The sequence below is a fragment of the Trichosurus vulpecula genome, chromosome 1, assembly GCF_011100635.1.
Source record: "Trichosurus vulpecula isolate mTriVul1 chromosome 1, mTriVul1.pri, whole genome shotgun sequence".
Lineage (NCBI taxonomy): Eukaryota > Metazoa > Chordata > Mammalia > Diprotodontia > Phalangeridae > Trichosurus > Trichosurus vulpecula.
In genome coordinates this window covers 356494751-356518951 of record NC_050573.1, presented here as the reverse complement: position 1 = coordinate 356518951, position 24201 = coordinate 356494751, and the positions used below count along the sequence as shown (strand labels likewise).

At 37.5% G+C, this 24201-nt stretch overlaps 1 pseudogene; it reads left to right on the top strand.

Moving 5' to 3' along the window:
* LOC118838391 overlaps positions 1-23419 on the top strand; it is a 52056-nt pseudogene extending 28637 nt beyond the window's left edge.
* Positions 23420-24201: the final 782 nt, after the last annotated feature.

Below are 24201 nucleotides of genomic sequence, written 5' to 3'. Positions count from 1 at the left end.
ATAGAACATCAATAATGCCAATAGGATTAAACCTAATTAATATTAACTTGTCAGCAGGTAGTTTTCCAAGTCAATTTGCAGCTTCAGGGATCCTTATATAAGATTTAATGGCCCTGTTTTCTATTTGCATTTGATGACACTGGTCTAGTCCAATCTTTCTTTTTGTGGATAAAGTAATGGAGATGTAGAGGTGGTAGTGACTTGGCCAAAGTCATATATTAAGTAAATATCAGAATCAGGATTTAAATTCTGATTTTAAATCCAGTCTTTGCCCCATTTATACATACTGTTTTTCCAGAATCCCAGGCTAATTACAATTCAATCCAATTCAATTGCACAAACATCCACTGAGCACTTACTCTTCCAGCACCAGCTGTATTTTTTTTTTGGCCTTGAGAGTTGGAGCAGTTTTTGATTCCTATTGCCACTTCTTCTACCACAATCACTCAGTAGACTCTCCACCTTCAAGGTTCACTTAATCCATGTTTGTCACCCCAAATTAAGATTCTGCTGGCTTGCAATATCAACCTTCAGCACACTTCCCTTCTTTTCTCAGTAAGTTCAGGGCTTCTTTCACAATCTTCCCCTCCCTTCTAATTCCCTTCCCTAAACTAGAGGACTTTATCATAGATAACGATACTCTGAAATATCCTAATTTCTTAGTTCCTAAACTTATTCATTTCCCATTTACCTCAGCTACACTGATATACTTGATCTTGTCATCACCTATAAGTGTCTCTCTTCCACGTTCACAGACTCTGAAATTCCCCCATGTGATCATAATCTGCAGTCATTCCACTCCCCCCCACTCCACCTTGCAACTCTTAACCCTATTCCTCTTCCTCACTGTGGCCTCCACGTACTGCTTCATTCTGTTCCAGCCTGCCATCCCTACACTGATTACAATCTTCTTCTTTCCTGATTTTGACCCTTTGATGAACCAGGCCATTTTCTCTTGATTCTCTTGTTCCCTTATCTTATTATATATCTTGTCCTGGCAAGCCTCGGCCTTGAATTACTCCTACTTTACACTGCCTTTGCTCATACTTATGTGCTATTGAACCAAGATAGAGAAAATAGTCTAAGGATGATGACTGTGTCCACAGCAAAGTCGCCTCTAAGTGTAGCAACCCAATCCTTTTATACTTCCCCAAATGATTAATTATCCAACTCACTGAAACAGCAATTCTGAAACTTTTTATCCTCCCTCAGCTTTCTCATGGCTAACCCACTCCCCTGTCACCTACTTAGCTTAGAATCTTGCCCGGTATTTCAATGGAAAAAAAAATTGGGTTATTTACTGAGGGCTCACTCTTCTCCCCCTCCTCCATTTCTTATCACTCAGATTCCTTCAGCCACTACCTCCTCCTTCAATCCTTTCTCACGAAAAGAGACAGGCCTCTCTGCCAAGGCAAGCCCTTCTCTGTACATAAACCATCCCCTTCCATGTTGTCTTCTGCAGCAGATTACACTCTCTATTATTTCTGCTCTCTCTTACCTTTAATCTGGTCTTGTTTACTGGCTGCCTATAAATATGCTGATGCTTCCCCCATCCTCAAAAAACTCTAGCTTCATCTGTCCATCCTTTTTAGCTATTACATATAGCTCTCCTTTTCATGACTAAACTTGAGAAGGCTGTCTTCAGTCTTTTCACTTCCCTTCATCTTATTCTGTTCTTAACACTATCATCTATTTTATAATCTTATCATTAAACTGAAAATATTCCATAGAGTTACTGATGATCTCTTAATTGCCAAATCCAATGATTTTTTTTCATCCTTATCCTTTCTTGATCTCTCTGCAGCTGTTGATGTTGTCAACGCTCTTCTCTTTGAGAGTCTCTTCATTCTAAGTTTTTTTTGACCCTGTTTTCTCCTGGTTTTCCATTTAATAAACTCCTGTAGCTTTCTATTATACTCAGAATCGATTATAAAATCCTTTGTTTATGTTTTAAAGGCCTTTATAACCTGGCATCTTTTTATGTTTCTTTTTTTCTTGCACCCTATACTCTCTCTCTCAAGTGACATTCTATGACACTGGCATTTTTGCTGTTTCTCACACAGGAAACTGAGTCTCTCTAATATGCATTTTTACTGGCTGACCATCATGCTTAGAATTCTCTCCCTCCTCATTTCTATCTCTTTGTTTTCTGGGCTTTCTTCAGGTCCTAGATAATATTCCACCTTCTATAAGAAGCTATCCCAATACCTTCCCTCTTTAATTATATCTAATTTATCATGAATATACATTGCTTGTACATAGTTATTTGTGTGTTGTCTCTTCCATTAGACTGTGAGCTCCCTGAGAATGGGGACTTTTTATTGATTTGTTTTGTTTTGCCTTTTTTTGTTGTATTTCTGATACTTTGTATACCTGGTACTAGTATCTGGCACATAGAAGGTGCTCAATAGATACTTGTTGAGTTGAGGATGAAAAATTATCTTAAATTGAAGAAGTAAGAGAGAGCTACAGAAAACACCTCAGCAATAGAATGGATGATCAGACCCATTCTTCAAGAAGTTTGTTTTGATGACTCTCTGAAGGTTGGATTAGAGAGGGGAGAAAGTGGAAACAGAATAATCAGGGAACTTTAAAATAGTTTAGGTTATTTAGCAGTCCCAAAATATTTCTATTCCATGACAGTGCAGGTCCTATAAATGACTCCATATGGTTTTATGGGTACTCACATTTGTTGGGATACTATCTAGCAACTCTCATACACCCATACCTTTTGAGGAGAGTTCAAACCACAGGGTAGCTCTGTGATTTTAAGGAATACTCTGTAGGAATTTGCAGGAAAATAGTAATCTCGGGAGAGGGAAGGTAATTTTGGTTGTGTATAGAATATTAGTTATCTCTCTTCATGCATTTTTATAGGGCTTCTTTAGTCTGCATGTTTTTGGCATTGTCCATGGGGTGGGATAAAGGCTGACTTGTACCAGATGAATGCATTTTTTATCTTGAATGCTTGCAATGGAGCTGAAAATTCCTTTGATCATATGTGGAAATCTAGACATAATGTGTATCCCAAGACCTTCTAGACAGAATCTGGGTTGGAGCAATAATAAGCAGAAACATCAATGATCTTTTGCAATGATCCCTAGGATCAAGAAATGAAACTAGGAGCTTTGAGGCATGGGTTCCATAAGTAACAAAAATACCCTGCTATATGGATTGTGTATATGTACATGCATGTGTGGAGCTGGTGGGAAGATTAAGGCAAAGAGCTACCTGATGGGTTGACTCTGGTCCAAACACAAATCATAAATTTAGAACTGAAAGGAACCTTGTAAGTCAACTAGTCCAGCACTTCATAGAGTGGGGTCAAGGTAAAGTCTGGGTTTTCCTGACAGGTTGTCTGTGAGATAAAAAGTATGTTCATAATAATATTAAGAATTTAATTTCTAATAGAGTAAATATTGATTGATATGACCCATATAAACACAAGATCTTTGCAGGTTTTTTAAATATTTTAAGAGTGCAAAAGGGTCCTGGAATCCCCAAATTTGAGAACCACTGATCTATTCTAAGCTCCTCATATTACAAGTGAAGAAACTGAAACCCAGAGAGGTTAAGTAATTTCCCAAAGTCACACAAGTAGTGAGTGTTATACACAACACTGAATCTGACACCATTCACTATACATTTCTAGGGAAGGCTAGACAGAATAGTGAGGGAGATAAAAGTTGTCATTCCCATCCATCCCTGCCTCCCTTGTGCTCTTTTCTTGCTTTAGTAGGAGTAAGAAATCAATTTGTTTTTAGACCCAAACCACTTGACAGCTTCAACAAGAAAAGATGACTAAGTAACCTCATTGTTGTGTAATTAGTGCTGACCTCAGCTAAACCCAGAATTTAGAGTGAAGTTGAATGAACAAACAGGGGAAGAAAAAAATAGGAGGATTATGTCACCTTCATATACAGAAAACAGATTTTTTTTGTTTTTATTAATATGAGGGGTGTAGATGCTTTCTTTTTTCACAGGATCATGTGGAGATCAGAGACTTAAAGCTTGACAGGTCCTTAGTAGTCATCTGGTCTAGCCCATCTCATTTTACAGCTGAGGAAATTTAGGCCTAGAGAGATGAGGTGGCTTGTCCATGACCACCCAAGTAAGTGGCAGAGCTGGGATTTTAAACCGGGTCTGTATAGGCTAGGTTTTCTTTAAAGAGTTATGAAATTTTCATCAATACTTAAGTAGTAATGGGGAATACAACTGTAACCAGCAATCCAGTTTCCTTGATTGGGTAAGAAATAAGTGCTTGGAGCCTGAAGAGCTAGGGACCCTCAGACCTGGCAGATTTCCAGTTGCCTTTTGAGTCAATATAGGATTCTGACTGAGTATGCTATTATGGTAAATAAGGAGGCCAAGGGAGTGTACCCAACTGAAACAATTATCTATCTTTAATTAACATACTTTCCAGGTTAATATTGAGTACCTTTCCTTTTGTTAAATGTTATATAGTCCATAAGCATCTTGCTTTGTCTCAATGCAGAGTCTGAATCACTAGAGCTGTCTGAATGAGGACTGACACAAAACATAGAGGAAGAAATGTGTACAAAGTTATAGAATGTTAGGGCTGGAGGGGATCTCCGAACCAATCATGCCTAGCCTTTCCTCTTATAGATGAAGAAACTAAAACTTAGAGAAATTGTCTCATCAAAAGTCACACAGGTAGACCAGTTAATATAGTTATTTCTTCAACTAACTTTTACCCCTCGTATGGTCCCTCCAGAGATGCCATTTGTATCCTCATGTAACCATTTTATTTATCCTTTTAATATTAAAATAGTCTTTTTTATTCTTATCCTTTGGCTAGGAGAGGGAGGAAGGAGATTCCATTTAGAACCGGTGTTAAAATCCAACTTAAAGTCTCTCAAAACTAGCTATGATGCAGAATTATTCAGATAATTCTTAAGCTAACTTGTTCAGAATTCTTCAGACATTATAGCTGAAGATACTTTCAAGGTCTTGCTACTTCTACAAAACTTCAATTATTCTTTACACGATGCTATTTCTATATAGTAAAATGGTTATCACCAGTTCAGGTAAATATTTGTCCATTACGGTAGTATTCAATAGTTGACATGTATATTCTATTTAAACAATAGATTGAGAAAAGATTAATTTTGGGTGAACAAGGAGGAAAACTGACACATTTCTCTGATCCCCATTTACTTAAGATCATTGGGAATGCAATATGTGTACTTTATGTTCTAATTTCTTGAATTTAATGGTGTCCCGAATCAAAAGTAAGCAAACTATGCAATATGCCTGACATATATTTATTACAACATTTTCTAGAAGCAATTTCAATTCTGATATGCCATTTCCCAGATTGTGTTATTAAAAAGTTAAGAAAAATGAAGACTAGAAGATCAAGATTAGATCTTTCATAGATGCAACTACAAAATGAATGGAGCCCTGGAAGCCAGAGATAAAAGAAACAGTAGCAGAAGTTCAACAACTATTAAACAGAGAGGTGCCAGAAATGATGACTAGTTTATCTGTAATTTCCATCATCAAAATTAAAATCCCACAGTACTCTCCACTAGATTAAGCACGCCCCCCCCACACACACTTTCAATATATTGAAAGGAAATGGTCCTAGTGGCAAAGGATCAATATCCACAATTTCTCTCTCTCTCTCTCTCTCTCTCTCTCTCTCTCTCTCTCTCTCTCTCTCTCTCTCTTCTCTCTCTCTCTCCTGTATTTTCTTCAAGTCCAGATGTTGGACTGTCATTGTACCACTGCACATTATTGTGAGGGACAGACATCCACGTCAATCTTCCTGTATTAACTGAATTGTTTCTCCCAGTGAAACAAAACAAAACAAATCAAGAAAAGCAAAGTTGGGATTAAAAATTTTTTTTACTAGAAAATTAGAAGAAAAGAATCTAAAAGAATAGAGGTTTATAAAGCACACATCATATTCTAAATTAGCTAGAGTATGGTTATAAAGTATATTGGATACATAGTTTATATTGCATACTGTAGCTCTACATCCATTTTAATTTAAAAAAATAATGTTTTAATTACATCACTCTCCCCAATAAAACTCTCCTTCAATTAAGAAAAATAATTACATCTACAATATCTGACAACTTGGGTAATGCTCCTATAGCTCATCACCTCTTTGCTGAAAGTATGTTTTATCTTAGGACTTCTGAATCCAGCACTGTGTGAGTCCAAAGTACGATTATAAATAAAAACATTTAAAGACTACTTTGAATGACTTAAGAACTCTTTTTTAAAAAAATATTTTGTTGTTGTTGTTGATGTCATTTATTCTTCCAATATCTACGTTAAACTGTATTGTTGTCCTGGGAATATATGATCTTAAACTTAGAGTCACAGGATGATAAAAGCAGAGGGATCCCAAAGGTCATCTAGTACAATATCTTCATTTTTACTGATAAGGAAACTTAAGGTTAAGAGGTTAATTAATTTATCCAATATCACATACTTAGTTATGTAGGAACCAGGACTAAATAAAATTCAAGCCTCCTGAATTTCAGCTCAGTGGCCCTTCTCTAACATAGCTGATGGCTTTTATCTATTGCACCTGACCAGCATATTTGCAGTATGTGTACACAGAAGGTAAAAAAAAAAAAATTTCCCACTTTCACAAGTTATCCATAAGAAATTAAAGGTTCTCTATGACCTCATTCCTACTTGTATCTAAAATGTTTTTCCTGTACTCCTCTATAATTTCCATAAAGAATTCTCTCCTCTGGATTCACTTTAACTTGTTAATGTCTTTCCTAAAATATGCCACCCCAAACTCAACACAACTGCCCAGAAAGGGCCTTATTTAGATAGATCAAAATAGCACAATCAGCCCCTTGCTCTGGACACCATGCTTCTCTTAAAGTAACTTGAGATTGAAAAAAGCCTTGGAAGCTACTTGGTGACACTCTAATTATTGTGAGCTTAAAGTTCACTGAACCCGACAAATTTTTTCTCACATCTTTTTAAGTGTCTCTCTGATTTGTATTTTGAAGTTGATTCTTTGTAACCTGGTAGAATCTAACATTTATTCCTCTTAAATTTAATCCTATACAATTCAGCTCATTGTTGGCTTTTTGAGATCTTTAGACTCTGGTTGACATCCAAATGATCAATTCATGATATTGTGTTGACTGTGTGATAGGAATTATACTAATTCCTAGGGATACAAGAAAAAAAAATGAAAACATTCCCTGCCCTCAAGAGGTTTGCATTCTGATGGTGAGGACAAAATGTGCATCTATGGGTATATATAAGATAGATACTAAATAGTTACAAGGTAACTTTAGAAGAGAAAGAAGTAGCAGCTGGGGGGAGCAGGAACAGCCTCCTTGCATATAATAATATGAACTTTATCTGGAGACTATGCCTTCTGAATTTGATTAGCTTATCCTCCATGGCTTTTTTTAATTCATTAATAAAACAAATCCATATAGTTCTGGCACAAGATAAGTGTTTAATAAATGTTTATTGATTGATTCATTGACAGATCCTTGAGATGCTCTTCCCCCCAAGGTAACATCAATTTGGTGACAAATACTCACTGTGTCTGTTCATTCAACTAGTTCTGAATCTGCTAAACTGAATTACTGAGTTTATATCAGTCTTTCTTATTTAAAGTATAAAACAAAAGACTGTCAAAAGCCATGATGTAATCCAGCTATACTAGTTTCACTTTCATTACATTACTAGGTAATGAAATACAGATTTAGTCATAGGTCTTGGTTTTGAATCCTGACTCTGCCAGGTACCACTGGAGTGACCTTGGGTTAGTCACTTCACTTTCAATTTTGTAATTTTGAAGTTGATTATTTATATCTAAATATCTCTGGTAACTTTAATCCTTTACAATTAAATACATTGTTCTAGCCTGCTGAAGTCTTTTTAGATTATTATTGTCATCCAATCAATTCTCAATAATTTTTAGGTGTTGATCATGTGCCTGTGTACACCCCTAGGAATACAAAAAAATGAAAATACCCTCTGATCTCAAAGGGGATAAATGCTAATAGGGAAGTCAAGATGTACACATAGAGATATATGCAAGATTCATATAAAGAAGTTACGAGGTAACTTTAGAGAGGAAGTAACTAATAGCTGAATAGCTGATCGTACTGGAAAGCTCTCCTGCAGAAGGTGACGGTGAGTCTTGGTCTCAGTTTCCTCATCCATGTAACAAGGGAGTTGGGATAGATGATATCTAAGTTGTCTTTGAATTCTGGTCATGAAGATGCATGTCCACCCAACTGACATTTTATCCAATCATCCTTAATTTCAAATGATAGTTTGGTTTGAAGGCAGGTATAAGGGAGAGAGGTAGGAATGGTATGATGCTTTTAGCTGCAAGAAATTAGAATATGAACCTATGGGGAGCAGAACCAGGAGATCATTATATACGATTATAGACACATGGTATCTGTAAGGACTAACTTTGATAGACTTGACTACTCTCATCAATACAAGGTCCAAAGACAGCTTCAAAAGACTCATGATGGAAAAAGCCTATCCACATCAAGAGAAAGAACTATGGAGTCTGAATGCAGATTGAGGCAAACTATTGGCTCTCTTTTTTCCCTTCTTTTTTGGTTTCGTTTCTCCTTTCTCATGATTCATTCCATTGGTTATAATTCTTCTTTATAACTGGACTATTGTGTAAATAAGTTCAATGTGAAGGTATATGTAGAACCTACATTGGATTATATGCTGTCTTGGGGGAGAGCAGGGAGAGAAAATTTGGAACCCAAAAACTTGTGGAACTTAATATTCTAAACTAAAAATAAAAAATAAATTTATTTTTAAAAAAGAATATGGACCTATGAATTCTTTCAAAAACCAAACCAAATATTAATAGTCTGGCAGGCTGATGAAGCCATGCTGGTTCTTAGTGTTTACGTCTTCCATTTTTAAATATTCACAGTTCATTTAAAAAAATCTGTTCTAAAATCTATATAAGAATTGAATTTATTCTCACTGGTCTAGGCTTTGCAGAATCTACCTCCTATTTTTTTGAGGAGGAAAGGCAAGGCAATTGGGGTTAAGTGACTTGCCCAAGGTCACACAGCTAGTAAATATGTCAAGTGTCTGAGGTCAGATTTGAACTCAGGTCCTCCTGACTCCAGGGCTGGTGCTCTACTCAATGTGCCACCTAGTTGCCCCTCCTACTTTTTTAAGCAAGACAAATACAAAATCCTACAGACCTTCCTGTTCTCTACCTTTCCCCATCAAAATATCACCAACAATCACATCTGTCTGTCCTTTCAGACCCCTGGGTTATAATTTATCTAGGCTTTAACACACTGAAATCAGCTAAGAGATCTCTCCTTAATCTTCACTTTCAATTCACATTTCTTCCAGTACCTATTGTCTTTAACATTCATTGCATACAGTATATTCCACCTCGCATTATTATTCGTGTCTTTACATATATATATATATATATATATCATGTTTCTTCAACTAAAATATAAATGTAAGCTTTTTGAAGGATGCAATTATGTCTTATGCCAGTTAGTACCACTAACACTTAACAAATTACCTGGTTCAAGTAGATAAGCAATACATTTTTGTTGGTGATAAATAAAGTGTTTATTTTTATACCAGGCTACATTGATATTCCTTACCTGTCTACCACAGAGTAATAAAGTTTGGTGTCAGATTACTATGCATCTTGTATCTATTTTATGTATGTAATCCCTACATAAAGTTTGACCTTTAGTATCATACTTACATAAAGCTTATCAGTTGCTTTTAAAATTTTTTAATTACATGACAAAAATCTAAGAACACTCACCATTAATAATACAATATGGCATAAAATACATTAATTATCATCCATATAAAGTTTTATTCTTCTTCCTAACGTCTCCAATTTCATGGAATATTTTGGTTGGGGCCAGGGATGAGGTTGTTGGGGGATGATTACTGTTTCAAAGATCAGACATAGTGGATAGTCATTGTTTTTTTAATCACTGACTCTTGGAGCCATTATTAAATGAAGAGCTTTTTAGACCTCTTCATCTAATAGTCATTCCTTAGACATTAAATTCACTATAGAGAATACATAAATGACATCTAAGTGGCATAGTGGATAGACTGACAGCCCTAGATTCAGAAGACTCATGTTTGTGAGGTCAAACCTGGCCTTAGATACTTACTAGCTGTGTGACCCTGGCCAAGTCATTTAACCCTGTTTGCCTCAGTTTCCTTATCTGTAAAAATGAGCTGGAGAAGGAAATGTCAAACTACTCCAGTATCTTTGCCAAGAAAACCTCAAATGGGGTCATGAAGAGTCAGACACAACTGAGAAATAGAGAGTATAAAATATCCAGCCTACAATGATGTATTTGAAGTGCACCAAAACAAAAACATGTCTAGAATGTCACCATTAGAAAAGAACTGTTTGGGGCCTGAAGTTTGCATGAGGAGAACCATTCCTTCCCTACCTTGCCCATGAACTTTGGGCCTCAGCTCTTGAATCCTTCATAACCCTGCTCTAGTGGTTGGGATTTATTTACCTCATGACCTCTGGATTGACTTGGTATAGCATTCTAGTTCTCCATTTTGCATCATAGATTGGACCTTATTTTAGCCCTCTCTTCCCATACTTCCAGGAAACAAGTGTATGAATTTTAGAGCTGAAGTGTACCTTTGACTTATCTATTCTAGTCCCATGTTTATACAATCATGCAACAAAGTCAACATAAATGGCATAATAGGGATAAAGAAATGTGAGATAAGGAAGTGTCACCAAAAACAAGTTCCTGTTTTCTGTTTTAGAAGAATAACTAAACTCCCCATTTCAATATGATTAAATGTGGACTACAGAATATCAGAAGAGCATTAATAAGGATGAAAAAGATAACCTGTGTGTTTCAATTTAGCATCCAGAGCTTCATGATGTCTTTAAATATCCTTAAATTATCTGAATAGTTAATCACAAAAAGAATGACTCCTCAAATTTCTGATATATTTTTAGGACTATACTTATTTCAGTTGAAATTTTCACTGAAGCAAGACTAAATATTCAAAATACACAGAAAGTAATCAACCTTCTTATAAAAACAATAACAAAGCAATCACTTTTTGTGTTGTGTACATCAGGGCTTTGAGGATCTTATATGTACCCTTCAAGAGGAAAACATAAGAAGGCTGTACATACATGGATATATATTTTAAAGGGTTTTTTTTTAAACTGTTTTCCCCCTGTAGTGATTGGATCTTATTTTATCCCACTAACACCACTGTATAATTACTTTTAAGTGATTCATGTGGAAGTTTTTGATAATTGTTTAAACTTTTCTCCTAAAATGGAAATGTCTTAGGAAACCTGAGGCAGAAAGTGAAAAAACTGAAAATGCCTGAGACTCATTTAGTCTCATTCTCTTATTTTTAAAGGTTTCTTTTTTTGATGAATAAAACCCTAATGGAAAACTTCATGACAGTGATAAATGATGAAAATCATGCCAGTTTTATTTATGAATGGTTGTTTATTGATGGGCAGAGATATGTATTGGGCTTTGATGTTGTTCTCACATTATAGATTTGAAGCACATCCCACATTTGGTTTCAAGTTTGGTCAATAAAGTTATCATGTAATTATCATCAACTGGTATTTAATTATTAATTGTTACCTCTAGGGCTGTCTGTGGACTGAATACTGTATTTCATCTGATAGTAAGGTCTGGATTTGTCAGTCAGGAGGGGGAGAAGGAGGGGGAAGATAATCAGTGCCAACATGAATAATTGAGCTTTAATAATTTTTGCTGCATTTAGAAATCATTTCCCACACTTGTTACATGACCAAAGTGCCTGAAGCTCCAAAGTTGATCAGACTCATCTCATACTTGCTGAAACTCTACAGATGGAAATGAAACAATGTACAGATTCTCTGGTACAAATCTAACCAAAATGAAGCCCAGGTAATAAAAATACCGGACTCTCCATGCTAACGATGTTCTCAAATCACCAGCAAATTAAGGGAGCCCTGGATTTGCAGTCAGAGAGACTGTGTTCAAATCTTGGCTCTGCTAATTATTTCTAGAGGGACCTTGAGCAACTTGTTTTACCTCTCTTGGCTTCACTTTACTCACCTACAAAAAAAGGAATTAGACAAAATAATATTCAAAATTCCTCTGTACCCTGTGATTCAATAAGATGTTAACTCTGTGAGGGTAGGGACTATTTCTTTTTTGTCTCTGTGTTCCTAGTGCCTAGCACAGTGCCCGACACATAAGCACTTAATAAATACTTTTGGATAGGTTGATCCCATATTGCAAACTCCTTGAAGTCATGAATGCAATCATACACTACTACTTTGTGTTTCTCTCATTGTCTGACATCAATTAGGTCCTCAAACAACATTGACTTAGTGAATAAATCTTTGTGGGTCTAGATCAGAGCGGGGGAACCCAGCCTCGTAGCCACTCTAGGTCTTCACCATATCTTCTGAGTGGTATAGTACCTACTGAAAACAATATAGATATAGACAATTGTAAAACACAAATGAACATCTTTATTTATATGACTATATGACTGACGTTTGGGAAAATCCTGAATGATGAATTTAAGATTATGAATTAATCATTACAGGAGCCAAGATAGTGGAGTAAGTGGTAAGTCACTCTTACCCTCCCTTATTGACCTCTGAAAGCCCAGAAAATATTGCATCAGGAAAAAACCTGGAACAGCTGAGCCAGAAGAAAGATGAGGTGCAGCAGTCTTGTAGCCTAGGAAGCCTGGGGGATTAAGGGAAAAGGCCCCTCTCATTCTGAGGGTGCAGTACAGGATGGGAGGCAAGTGCGTAGTAAGCCCCAACTCAGCAAGTCAGTGGTAGATTCTGAGCTCCAGGGTGGTGGAGCAGGCAAGGACCAACACCAGGATCCCTGAGTAACTCAGCGCAGGCAGGGGACTGGTAGACACCAACTAGGAAAACCACCTTGTGTGCCCAGCATTCTCTAGCAGCCAAATTTCCTGGTGCTTCAGCACAACTCCTGGAAGCACAACTCCAGGAGGCACAGCTCCAAACTGGCAGACATACTCCAGAAGGCAAACATTCAAGAGCTTTAAAGAAGCAGGTGAGCAGGCATCCCCCAGCGGCCAGAATCTGCACCCCACACCCCAAGAACTCCAGTGTTCCTGACCCCAGTTGAGCACCAGGTAAGCTGCCTGACACCTATAGCTTCCAGCTGCCAGCACCTGGGGCCCCAGACACAAAGCCAGGGACCAAGTCCTGGGCTCCCAGCACAAGAAACTTGGGTCCAGTACCTGCTGCATTCCGGCCAAACTCAACTTTAAAAGACAGGAAATTGGCAAACACCATGAGCAAAAAGCAGAAATGGACAATGACCATAGATTCTTATTATGGGGATAGGGAATATCAAGGCACAAATTCAGAAGAGGACAACATTGTCAATATACCCACAACTGAAATCTCAAAGAGGAATATGAACTGGTCTCAAGCCCAAAATGTCTCTTGAGAAAGCTCAAGAAGGATTTTAAAAGCCAAATGAGAGAAGTAGAAGAAAAACTGGGAAAGAAAATGAGAGGTATGCAAGAGAGAGTCAATAGCTTGGAAAAGGAAGGACAAAATTAGACTGTAGAAAACAAGTCCTTAAAAAAATACAAATGGCCAAATGGAAAAAAAAAAGTACACTGAAAAAACAATTCCTTAAAAAAATGCAGTTGTCCAAATGGAAAAAAATACACTGAAGAAAGATGATGTATTAATCATATTAACTCTTACATGTATTGGTATTTCATGGATTTCTGATTTCACTGGTGTGGATATACCTTCTATCAGTACAAGCCATAATCCTTATATAGTATGGATGATTACTTTAGGGTTGCTGTGGGAAAGTGTTTCATTGCCATGTGTTCAACCTGGAGGTAAATTACTTCAAAATTATCAGGGATTTTATTTGGCCAAGAGGCAAATATAATCTATCGTCAATGGGCCTATACTTGAAACTTTAATAACCTATCAGAATGTGTCAGAGCTCATGCTCCTTGAGTATCATTTGAGAAACATTAGAGTAGGCCTTTAGTGAAGAAACTGAGGCTTTGCCCTCCCCCACCCCACAAGGCTCATAACAATTTCCTTGGAAATTATCAAGTACTCACTTTGTATATATGCTATATATATACTTAAAATTATATATGTTGCTACCTCCAAAAGAATGTAGGACTCCTTGAATGCAGGCACTGTTCTACTTTTACCTCTATTTTGAGTACCCAGCACATAGTAAGTGATTAATTTGTTGATTGAATGTTTGAATTCTGCATATGCCCCATAATTTTAGACTTTTGGGCATGACAAGGCAAACTATCTCAAATGGCAAGGATGGAAGTAATAGTTCTCTTTTCAATTTCCACTATCTATTAATTAGCCAATAGTGTGTACTTAATAGTCATTAGAATTCAAACCTTATAAAGTATTGAATGTTGTTGAAAGATTCCAAAGAAACAGCAAGCATTCTTACAAGCTCTGAAACAATAATTCCCTCTCCTTTCTTTCTGCCTTTAATCCTGTCTCTGATTCTCTCTATCCTTTATATTGTTGTCTGTTTACCTTCTTCCTTAAACATTTCTTCCTACTCCAAACTCTAGGCTCTACCCTATTTTCCTGATGAAAATGATTTATCTCTGTTTAAAACATATTAACCACAGAAAAACCTTGTTTTGTTAGGTGATAATGGTTCAGAGATAAAAATGGGCACTTGAAGCAAGGAGTAGACAACCACCACCTAGCCTCCCTACATGCTAAAGGAAACTGGGATACATATAAAAGCCTGGCCTATATTCAGGTCACAACTGTACATGACATTTTAAGATGTGATAAATTTGAAAAAATCCAGGACCTTCTTACCCATTACTAGATTGAGGATTTGGTTTTCATTAAGGGAATGTGTTAGCTATTTTTGCCTAAGCTCCAAAGCTCAAAAATAGATCCATCAGTATTTTGAACATTCTTTGTCTCCTTTTGAAATCATGAAAATGATAAAATACCAGAACATTTCTCCTCAGATGCTTATCACATATTAAATTTACCAAATTTCTATGAAGTAGAATTCATCAAAATTTTGAAGAAGTTAATAAGAACATCAAAAGTTGAAGAATGGTTTCAAAGTCTAGTGGCACATTTGGCAGGTGAAGTGATACTGAGATATCTCCATAGCTTTTTCTTTCAGACCCAGGAGTTATCCTGGGACTCCAAAGGTGTTGTTATTATCCTCCCCTTCTAGAATATTTCTTTATATTTGTTTGGCTTCATAGTGTGTAAATTGTTTTTTAAACCCATTATCTATTTTGAGCCTCCCATCAACTTGTGAGACAGGAAGGTATATCAGTAAGGCAAGTGTTACAATATCAATGGTGACCATGAATATGCCTATATAGTTCTGCATCTCAGAATATAAGAGACTCTCCATATAGAAGGCAGAAGAATATTCAGATACCAGAGGATCAAATCCCAAAACCAATAACTCCAATTCAACATAGAAGCAGTTATATCCCAAAACCAGTAAGTCCATTTTATTATAATATCAAGGAACTTAAAACACAGTATCACAGCAGGTAGCCAAGTCATCCCATAACCATCCCCTCTACTGGGGCCTTCCTGTAAACACTCACTTACAAATCCTAGCTGTCTGCTTCACTGTGTCCTCTCCTCTGAAGTTCTGAGAGAGAGCTTATGCTTTACTACCATCAAAGTACATATACCCTTTTTAGAGGCCTAGGGCTTCACAGCTCTTGTGACCTAATTAGCAAAAGGGTGTGGGCCTTCCTACAAACAAACCTTTCCTAATCAAGCTTCCCTTAACTAACTCCACCTGAGTCCTATTAATGGGATTAATGGGTAGGGAAGATCTTTAATTACATTAATGCCACAGAAGAGCAGATCTTGCTATTCTCAGATAAAGAAAGTAGAGGTCAAAGAAGGGAAGTGACTTGTTCAAGGCCACAGAGCTAGGAAATAATGGAGTCTGAACTAGAACCTTGGAGCCCTGACTTTCAGATCCACACCCCTAAAGCTGCCCTACATCCCCAATCACTGAAGGCTACACAGCATCTAGTACAAAGAACAGATTGGAGAATGATAATATGATGTCTCAGCTCAAAGTTGATAATGCCAAGATCATACCATTTCCTAATTCTTAAGTGAGGTTGAAAATTATAAGGAGCTTAGACCAGTTTAGAATATATTCCTTTTTTAAATTAAATTTTATTTTTCAGTCATCCAAAAATTCACATTCTCTCCCTCCTTCTCCAATTGAGAATAAAAGAAAGGCAAAACAGGATGTTCAAAACTCCTGATATAAATATGTATGTATAGTCAAGCAAAAGACATGTCCACATTGGATATATCCTAAAATTTGAAGATATCTATAAATGGAACCACACACACACACACACACACACACACAAAACAAACCTAAATATGCAATACATATATGCATGTATGTTCAAAATATATTTATGTATATATAAATAATTATAATATATATTTGTACATGTATATAGGTATGTAGAGATGCATACAATACATATGTTTGTGTATATGTATCCGCATATGCAAATATATAAGTGTATGCTTGTATATAGATACATACATAAATACAAAACTCATTTGTACATGTGTGTATACATGTATTATATGCATACATACACAAGCTATATATGTATTATATATACCTATACACATTTACATATAAACATGTACATGTATTTATATACACACAAATATAAAAAAACTATGCATTGTATGTACACATATACTCATGTGAACAATGTATGTATACATATATATGTATGTATATTTCATGATCAGTCTTCTATAATTATAATTGGTCATGATGGGGCTTTAAGTTCCTAAGTTTTTCAAGATTATTTTTGCAATATGGCTATCACTATATAAATCATTCTTCCTGTCCCTTTCACTTCATTCTCTATCAGTTCATATTAGTCTTTCTAGGTTTCTCTGAAATCTTCCCCTTCATAATTTTACAGCACAGTAGCCTTCTGTCATATTTATATACCATATTTTGTTGAGCTATTGCCTAATTAATAAGCAGCTCCTCAGATTCCCATTCATTTCCACCTCAAAAAGAGTTGTAAAGAATTAATATATACTCAGTTTATTTTGCTTAGGATTAGTCCCTCCCTTAACCTCTTTCTAAATGTCCCTTTTCCTTTCTCCTGTTTTTCTCCAATTTTCTTCTTTCTTTAAATGTTTTCCTGTACCAGTTGTGAACCCTGTTATGTATGCATTCTTCCTGCTTTTGACTAGTTCAAATGACAGTGAAGTTCAAGGGCCAGCCTCTGCCCTCCCCCACCCCATTATGTCCTTATTTGTTTATGCTTCTAATTATATAAGATAATTTTCCCTAACCTTCTTCCTTCCCCACCAGCAATACTTTCTTCTTCCTCTCTTTCCATTTTTCTTTTAAGGTCATTAACACATAACACAATCACTCTCTGCTCTTCCAATCAATTCTTATTTTTTTCACCTCAAACTGTTTTCAAGGCCAATTGTTGTTGCTACCTTATATTTTCTTCCATTTTTCAGTCTTTTGATTTTATTTTAATATTTTTTTTTAGTGTATCACAATCACTGGCTTCTTTTATTCCAATCAAATTTTCAGGTAGTTTGTTGCTTGGGCAGGGTTTTTGTATCTCTTATGCCAAACTGGAAATTCCTTTCTCAATGTTTTTTTCAATAACTCTCATTCTTTTCCATTTTTCCCTCTACCACCCTCATTTTTTTATTAGGAAAAAAAATCATTTAAAAAAAAGCCTCTTCTTTTAGCTTTCGCAGGAATTCTAGTTGACTTTCTGCCTAAGCTGTACTTTTCTTAGAAACTCGGCATGTTCATGCTTTGGAGTTGTTCTCTTCTTCTAGTTCTATGCCTTAAGTGCCTTGGTTACCATAATACTTTGGTTTTGTAAGTGAGAGACTTTTTTTTTCTTTGTTCATTCTTCTAGCCTACTTCCTAACTTCACACATAATGTTAGGTCTGGGCTCCAGGCAATGTCTGGGCTGATTCCATTGCTATTTCTTTGGGGTACTGAATCTTATTCCATGTCTTGAGGAACAGCTCAGGCTGGGCCTATTAGTACTCCCCCAGTAGTCTGATGTAGGGCAAAGTTTGATCAGTGCCCTACCATCATTTCCCCTGGCCTCAGCTCTGCAAATTCCAGGTTTCTATTTGCGTTTGAGAAAGACTCAGTTACTATCAGTCACTTGGAAAAGGTCTACTGAGTCAAAGGGACAGAACAGCTGGCTCTCCTTTGGTCTGGAATTCCTGCCATGGTTACTCCTCTGCAGTCTTCAGAACAGGATGTGATTAGGAGTGAGACCCTGCTCTGCTCCTAGGGTCTGAACCACATGGAAGCTCCTTAGTCATGAATTTTCTCCTGCCTGGGTATACAAACTATGTTCTTTGGATCCTCTTTGCATTGACTTGTCTCCCTGGAAACATCTCCTTGAAAATCTTATCTGGATCTGTGAGCTGGATCTCAGTTATAAGTGTTAAAGCTACTGTTCTTGCATCCTGAATTATGTGTCCATAACGTGTGGCCTTTCCCTGAGCTAGAATTACTCTGCTCAAGGCACCCCCCAGGAGAAACCTCATCCTCAATGTCCACAGACCTCTCTATCCATTTCCCTTTGTTGATCTGGGCTGGGGAAAAAAAAAAAGACTCGTTACTTTTTTCTTGAATTTCTCCATTAGGATTCTATTGTGTGTTTTCTCAATCTAGTTGGATGAATTTGGGGTGTGAGGAACTCTCTAGAATATACGTCTAAGAGAAAATCTTGGTATGATACAAATGTTAAAAAAAGAGTATAAAGTGAAAGCATAAAGAACTTGGTTCTGCTTGGCCCAGAGGGTAAAGACAGAAACTGATGTTGTTAGCAAGCAAGATAACAATGACAACAACAAAAGCAAGCAAACAAAATAAGGCAGCTGCATGACAAAATGGAGCAGCTCTGGATGATGCAATGTGGCAATTAAGCTCTAGAATGGGGTTTCTTAAAGCTAGGGTCCACAGAAGTCTATAGATTTGCAAGTGAAAAAATACAATTTTATTTTCACTAATCTCTAACAGTATTTTTTTTAGTAACTTAAAAAATTATCCTGAGAAGGAGTTTGTAAGGTTCACCATAGTACCAAAGAAGCCCATCATGTTTGCTTGCATGTGTATGTGCATACACACACACACACACACACACACACGTAAAAAGCTCCTGTTCTAGAAAAAAACAAAAATCTCTTGAGCTTTCATTGGGCGCAGCCTTGCAAAGAGCTTAGTATTTGGACCTGCTACCCCAGATAAAATAGTCCCCTTCTTGACCAGTTTTACCATTGTCATGTATAAAGCTCTTTCAGCTTAAGATACTCAATATCCCCACCCTCAAGGAAGATATGGAAAGCAACTAGTATGGCATTATTGTGTTTATGCTAATTGTCACTCCACTCAGTTGGCTTTGATGCTTGTGGGCATGTCTGACATGGATGCCAACACTGCTACTTATAACACTCCTGTTTGTCAAACTAAAGTGAACTACGTAGTGAAGAAAAAAGAAATATGATAAAGAGTAATTGAGGAAAAACTTCGAATATGGTAACTAGGAAGAAAGCTAGATGAAGAGAAAGGGTGTGTTTCAACAATCTGGCTAGTAGCTGCTGTGGGGGCGAAAGACCAACACAAGCCCAACAGCAAGCATGCTACCAGCATGCTGCAAAAGCCCAGGTTCTATTGATCTGCTTTAGTAAGGAAAGCAACGTTAAGGGGTTGACAATCTCACTTTAATTCAGCATACAGATACCATTCACTTAGTTCAGGGGAAAAAAGCCATCACCCTGAACTTCAGAGCAAATTACAAACATCGACAGACAGACCGAAGACAATTCATAGTTACCAACATCTAGGTTCAGCCCGGGAGCTCATAAGGGCTGGCCCAGAGTCACATGTGCCACCACTGCTGTGGGTAAGAGCTCCGAAAAAAGAGAAAGCCAACCCCTGGTTTTATATCTTTTTCAGGGGCAAGGGTGAGTCACATATGCAATTCCCCCACGTGACCTAGAATCGTCACAAAGAGGCAACTTAAACCCACTTGGTCTAAAAGCCTCTGATGTCCCAAACATGTCAGTAAACTAACATGTAAACTAGCCTCACCCCCCCCCACCCCCCCACCCCCCACCAAGGAGGTCATCAAGGACTCCCAAATCTGATCAAGGAAACAAAGGCCAAACTCTTCAAGGGCACTTGGCTGAACTGAGTGCTAAGAGCCCATTTTGTTTACCAACACAAGGTGTATTGGCACCAGCTCAAAAATGGCTTGTAAAAGCCCATTGTTAAATTTTTAGTGTGACCATTTCCACCTTGGAAATAGGAAAATGCTACAAATTAGGGCTTGGTTCATCATTTTGTTGATTGTCTAGACTTAAGAAAGTGATTTCCCCACCTATATGTTAATAATGAGATTAAACTTTAAAATGTCAGGTGTTAATTTGTCTTCCCCCTGAGGACAATTGTTTAACACTTTCCAGCACATCCTTATCTGAAAGACAAAAGATCTAGTTTTTTTTTTTTTTTATTTCAGTTCTGTCCTTTATAAGCAGTGAGGTTATGGATAATTCACTTTCTCTAAACCAAGGGTGGGGAACCTGTGGTCTTGAGGCCACATATGACATTCTAGGTCCTTGGGTGTAGCCTTCTGACTGAGCTCAAATTTTACAGAATAAATCCTTTTATTATGGGTATTTGTTCTGTGAAGTTTGGATTCTGTCAAAGGGCTGTACTTGAGGACCCAGAGGGCCATATGAGGCCTTGAGGCTGCAGGCTCCCTGTGGGGTAAACCTTAATTTCTTTATCTGTAACAAATTGAGTTAGAATCTGGATATCTAACTAAATAGTGTTAATTTGATTCTTTGAAAATATAGTATTAGTTGACATGATGTTGCAAGGGGCAATTAGCTCATTGGAATGTTATCATAGATGTTTAATTAGCTAAATGACATTTAAACAATTTGATTACTTTAGCACAAGTATTTTGGTGGTATAATAATGGTCTGGACAATCTTTTAACCTGCACACATTTATCTGCTTTGACTACCTCATGAAATTGTGATAAAGCTCAAATACCATAATGTTTGTGACAGTTATTTTTAAACTTTTAAACGCAACATGAGCATTTGAGCATACAAAGATCAAAGGTAGAGAGGGTACAGTTTTTTTTGTTTGTTTTGGGGGAGGCAATTGGGGTTAACTGACTTGTTCAAGGTCATACAGCAAGTATCTGAGGCCAGATCTGAATTTAGGTTCTCCTGACTTTAGAGCCCACGCTCTATCTGTCATATTATCTAGCTGCCGCCCCTGAGAGGGTGCAGTTTTAAGATAATGTGCTTAATTGCCAATATGACAGGTGGAAAATTAATTAAGTGCCAACAATGTGTGTGCCACTGCTCATTTTACATTTTGCAAATTTACATTTTTTTTAACATTTTACAAATATTATCTCACTTGAAACTCATAACAACTCTGGGAGGTAGATGCTATTATTATCCCAATTTCACAGTTGAAGAAAATGAGGCAGACAGAAGTTAAATGAATTGCCCAAAGTCACACAGCTAGTGAGCTCATGAGGTCACATTGGAACTCAAGTCTCCCTGCCTCCAAGTTGGATACTCTATCCACTGCAGTCACCAAGCTGCCTCTAGGCAACTTACAGGTTAAGAGTTATAAGAACAACAGACAAAACACATTTATTAATTATTTACTGTGTGCAGAGAAATATTGAAAACAATCAAAGAAAGGATAATCAAAAATTGGGTCTCATCAGACTTTGTATGGCCACTTAGCATAGTAGACAGTGGCTTGATATGGGATCATGAGGGATCAGTTCAAATTTATAAACCATTACACGTCACTTAGCTCTTGTGGCTTCTGCATTCTTGGTGGTAAAATGGATTAATAATAGTACTTTCCTACCTACTTTATAGGCTGGAACATAGAGTGTATAAAGAGATATAATTTTAAATAAGTCTGGAAAGATAGGTTGAAGTTGGATTAAAACACTTTAAATGGCAATTTGACTGTAATTCACTCTGGAGACTTAGGAAATATCTGCTGATTCTTCATCAGAGGAAGATCATGGTCAGAGTTTTGATTTAGGAAGATTTTGGAAGCTGCGTGAAGAACAGATTATGGAGGGAAAAACTGAAAATGGGGAAATTGGTTAGAAAGCTATTCCAATAATTAGTCCACAAGAGATGAGATGAAGATTTTAATTAGAGGAATAGCCATGTAAGTAGTCAGTCCACCAGTAAACATTTAGTAAGCAACTACTATGCGCTGAACACTGGGGATATCTTTTTAAAAGGCAAAAGACAATTCTCACCCTTCAAGAACAGAGAAAACAGCACATGGAAGAGATGCTATGGATGTAGAATTGCATGTTTTGGCAAATGAATAGAGAAGTAGGTGGTGAGACGAAATGAGGAGCAAAGGATGACTCCAAAATTGTAATATTAGATAACTGAAAATACACCAATGCCCTTCAACAGAAGTAAGACGAATTGCCTTCAAGCCTCCGTCGTGGCTCCCACCCACCTCCGCGTGTCCTCGGTCACGGCCCCACTGCTGTTGCGCTCTGAAGTTTGGACTCTGCGCCCCGCCGCCACCCCCGCGTCTTCCCAGGACTCCTGAGAGGAGCAATCCCCAGCAGGGCCGGACTCGCAACCCCACCTTCTGCAACCCCACCTTCTGCAACCGCGCTCGGCCTATGCTCGTTCACGTGCGGGGCCCTCCCCACCGAAGGCCTTTGCCGGATTCCTGACAGATGAAATTAAAGAGGAACGGAAAGTCCAGAAATACAAATCTCTCCCCAAGATGTCAGGGGATTGGGAACTGGGGGTGCAAGGGACAGAAGCCAGGTTAGTACAGAGATTAGCCAGGGAGAGGATCGCGGTCACATTCTATATTAACAACAGTGTCCCACAGACATTTGATGACGAGCCACCACAGGGACAGAAAACCCAAGAACGGCAAGAGCCTGAATTTACTTCAATCCCAAACTTAGTGCTGGAGGTTGTGAAGGACGATGCCAAGAAGGCCCTTATGCCGGACCATCCAGAGGACGAGGTTGGACAGGAAGAAGAGGAGGAAAGTGGCATCTTCTCCATCTGGGAAGTTAGGTTTGAGCCTGCCACTGAATCCGATTGGAAGGATACAAACTGCACGCTCACCACGGATCCACTCGACTGGGCCCCCGTACGACCGCTTGATGGACTTCCTGGCCGACCGAGAGATGGACAGCACGTTTGCAGCAGAACTGATCGAGCTCAGCAAGGCCTTGGAGCACCAGGAGCACATCAACTCTCTGGAAGATCTGTAAGAGTTTGTCAAGTGACAGTAGGGAGGTCTGAGGCTGTGAGCCCTGCTGGGCACCCAGAGCACTCCCTTCCAAGGGAACCGTATCTAGAAGCTATCATGGAGAAAGTGCCACAAAATACCAACAGGTACAAATTATATTCCTTAAGACTTTTATTTCTTTTGTCTGCTGGTATTTTTGTACATCACCATAGAATGATGGGAAATAAAACCCTTGGACTCCTCCAAAAAAGAAAGAAATAGGGAAACTTTTAGCTAGGATGAGTTTAGGGGAGCAAGATAGTGAGTTCTGTTTTAGGCATGTCAAATTTGATATTCTTATAAGACACAAGTATGGAATTCTAGCATGAAGTTGATGATGTAGGATTAGATCCAAGATTCAGAACTGAATAACACCTAGCACAGGGCTTGAAATATTAACAAATAATTATTGATTGATTGAAATATAGATTTTGGAGATATCTATAGAAGTGATATGTGAACCTATGGGAAATGATGAGAACCTCAAAGTAGAGGATATAGAGAAGGAAGGAAAAGAAGTTTCTGGGAAGAGTTCTATGATACACCCATACACAGAGAGAAAGAGATGGATGATGAGACAGCCAATGAGGCTGAGAAGGAATCAACCATCAGACAAATATAAGAACTGGGATAAAAGTTATCAGGGAATCTTAGGTAAATGGACTGATCTTATCCTTTTTATGTCAAATATTTTCATTTTGGGTTGGTAAGTGGGAGAGAAAGAAAGAGGATCATGTGCTGCCATTGCTAGAGTGTCTGTTACTTACATATGACACTGAA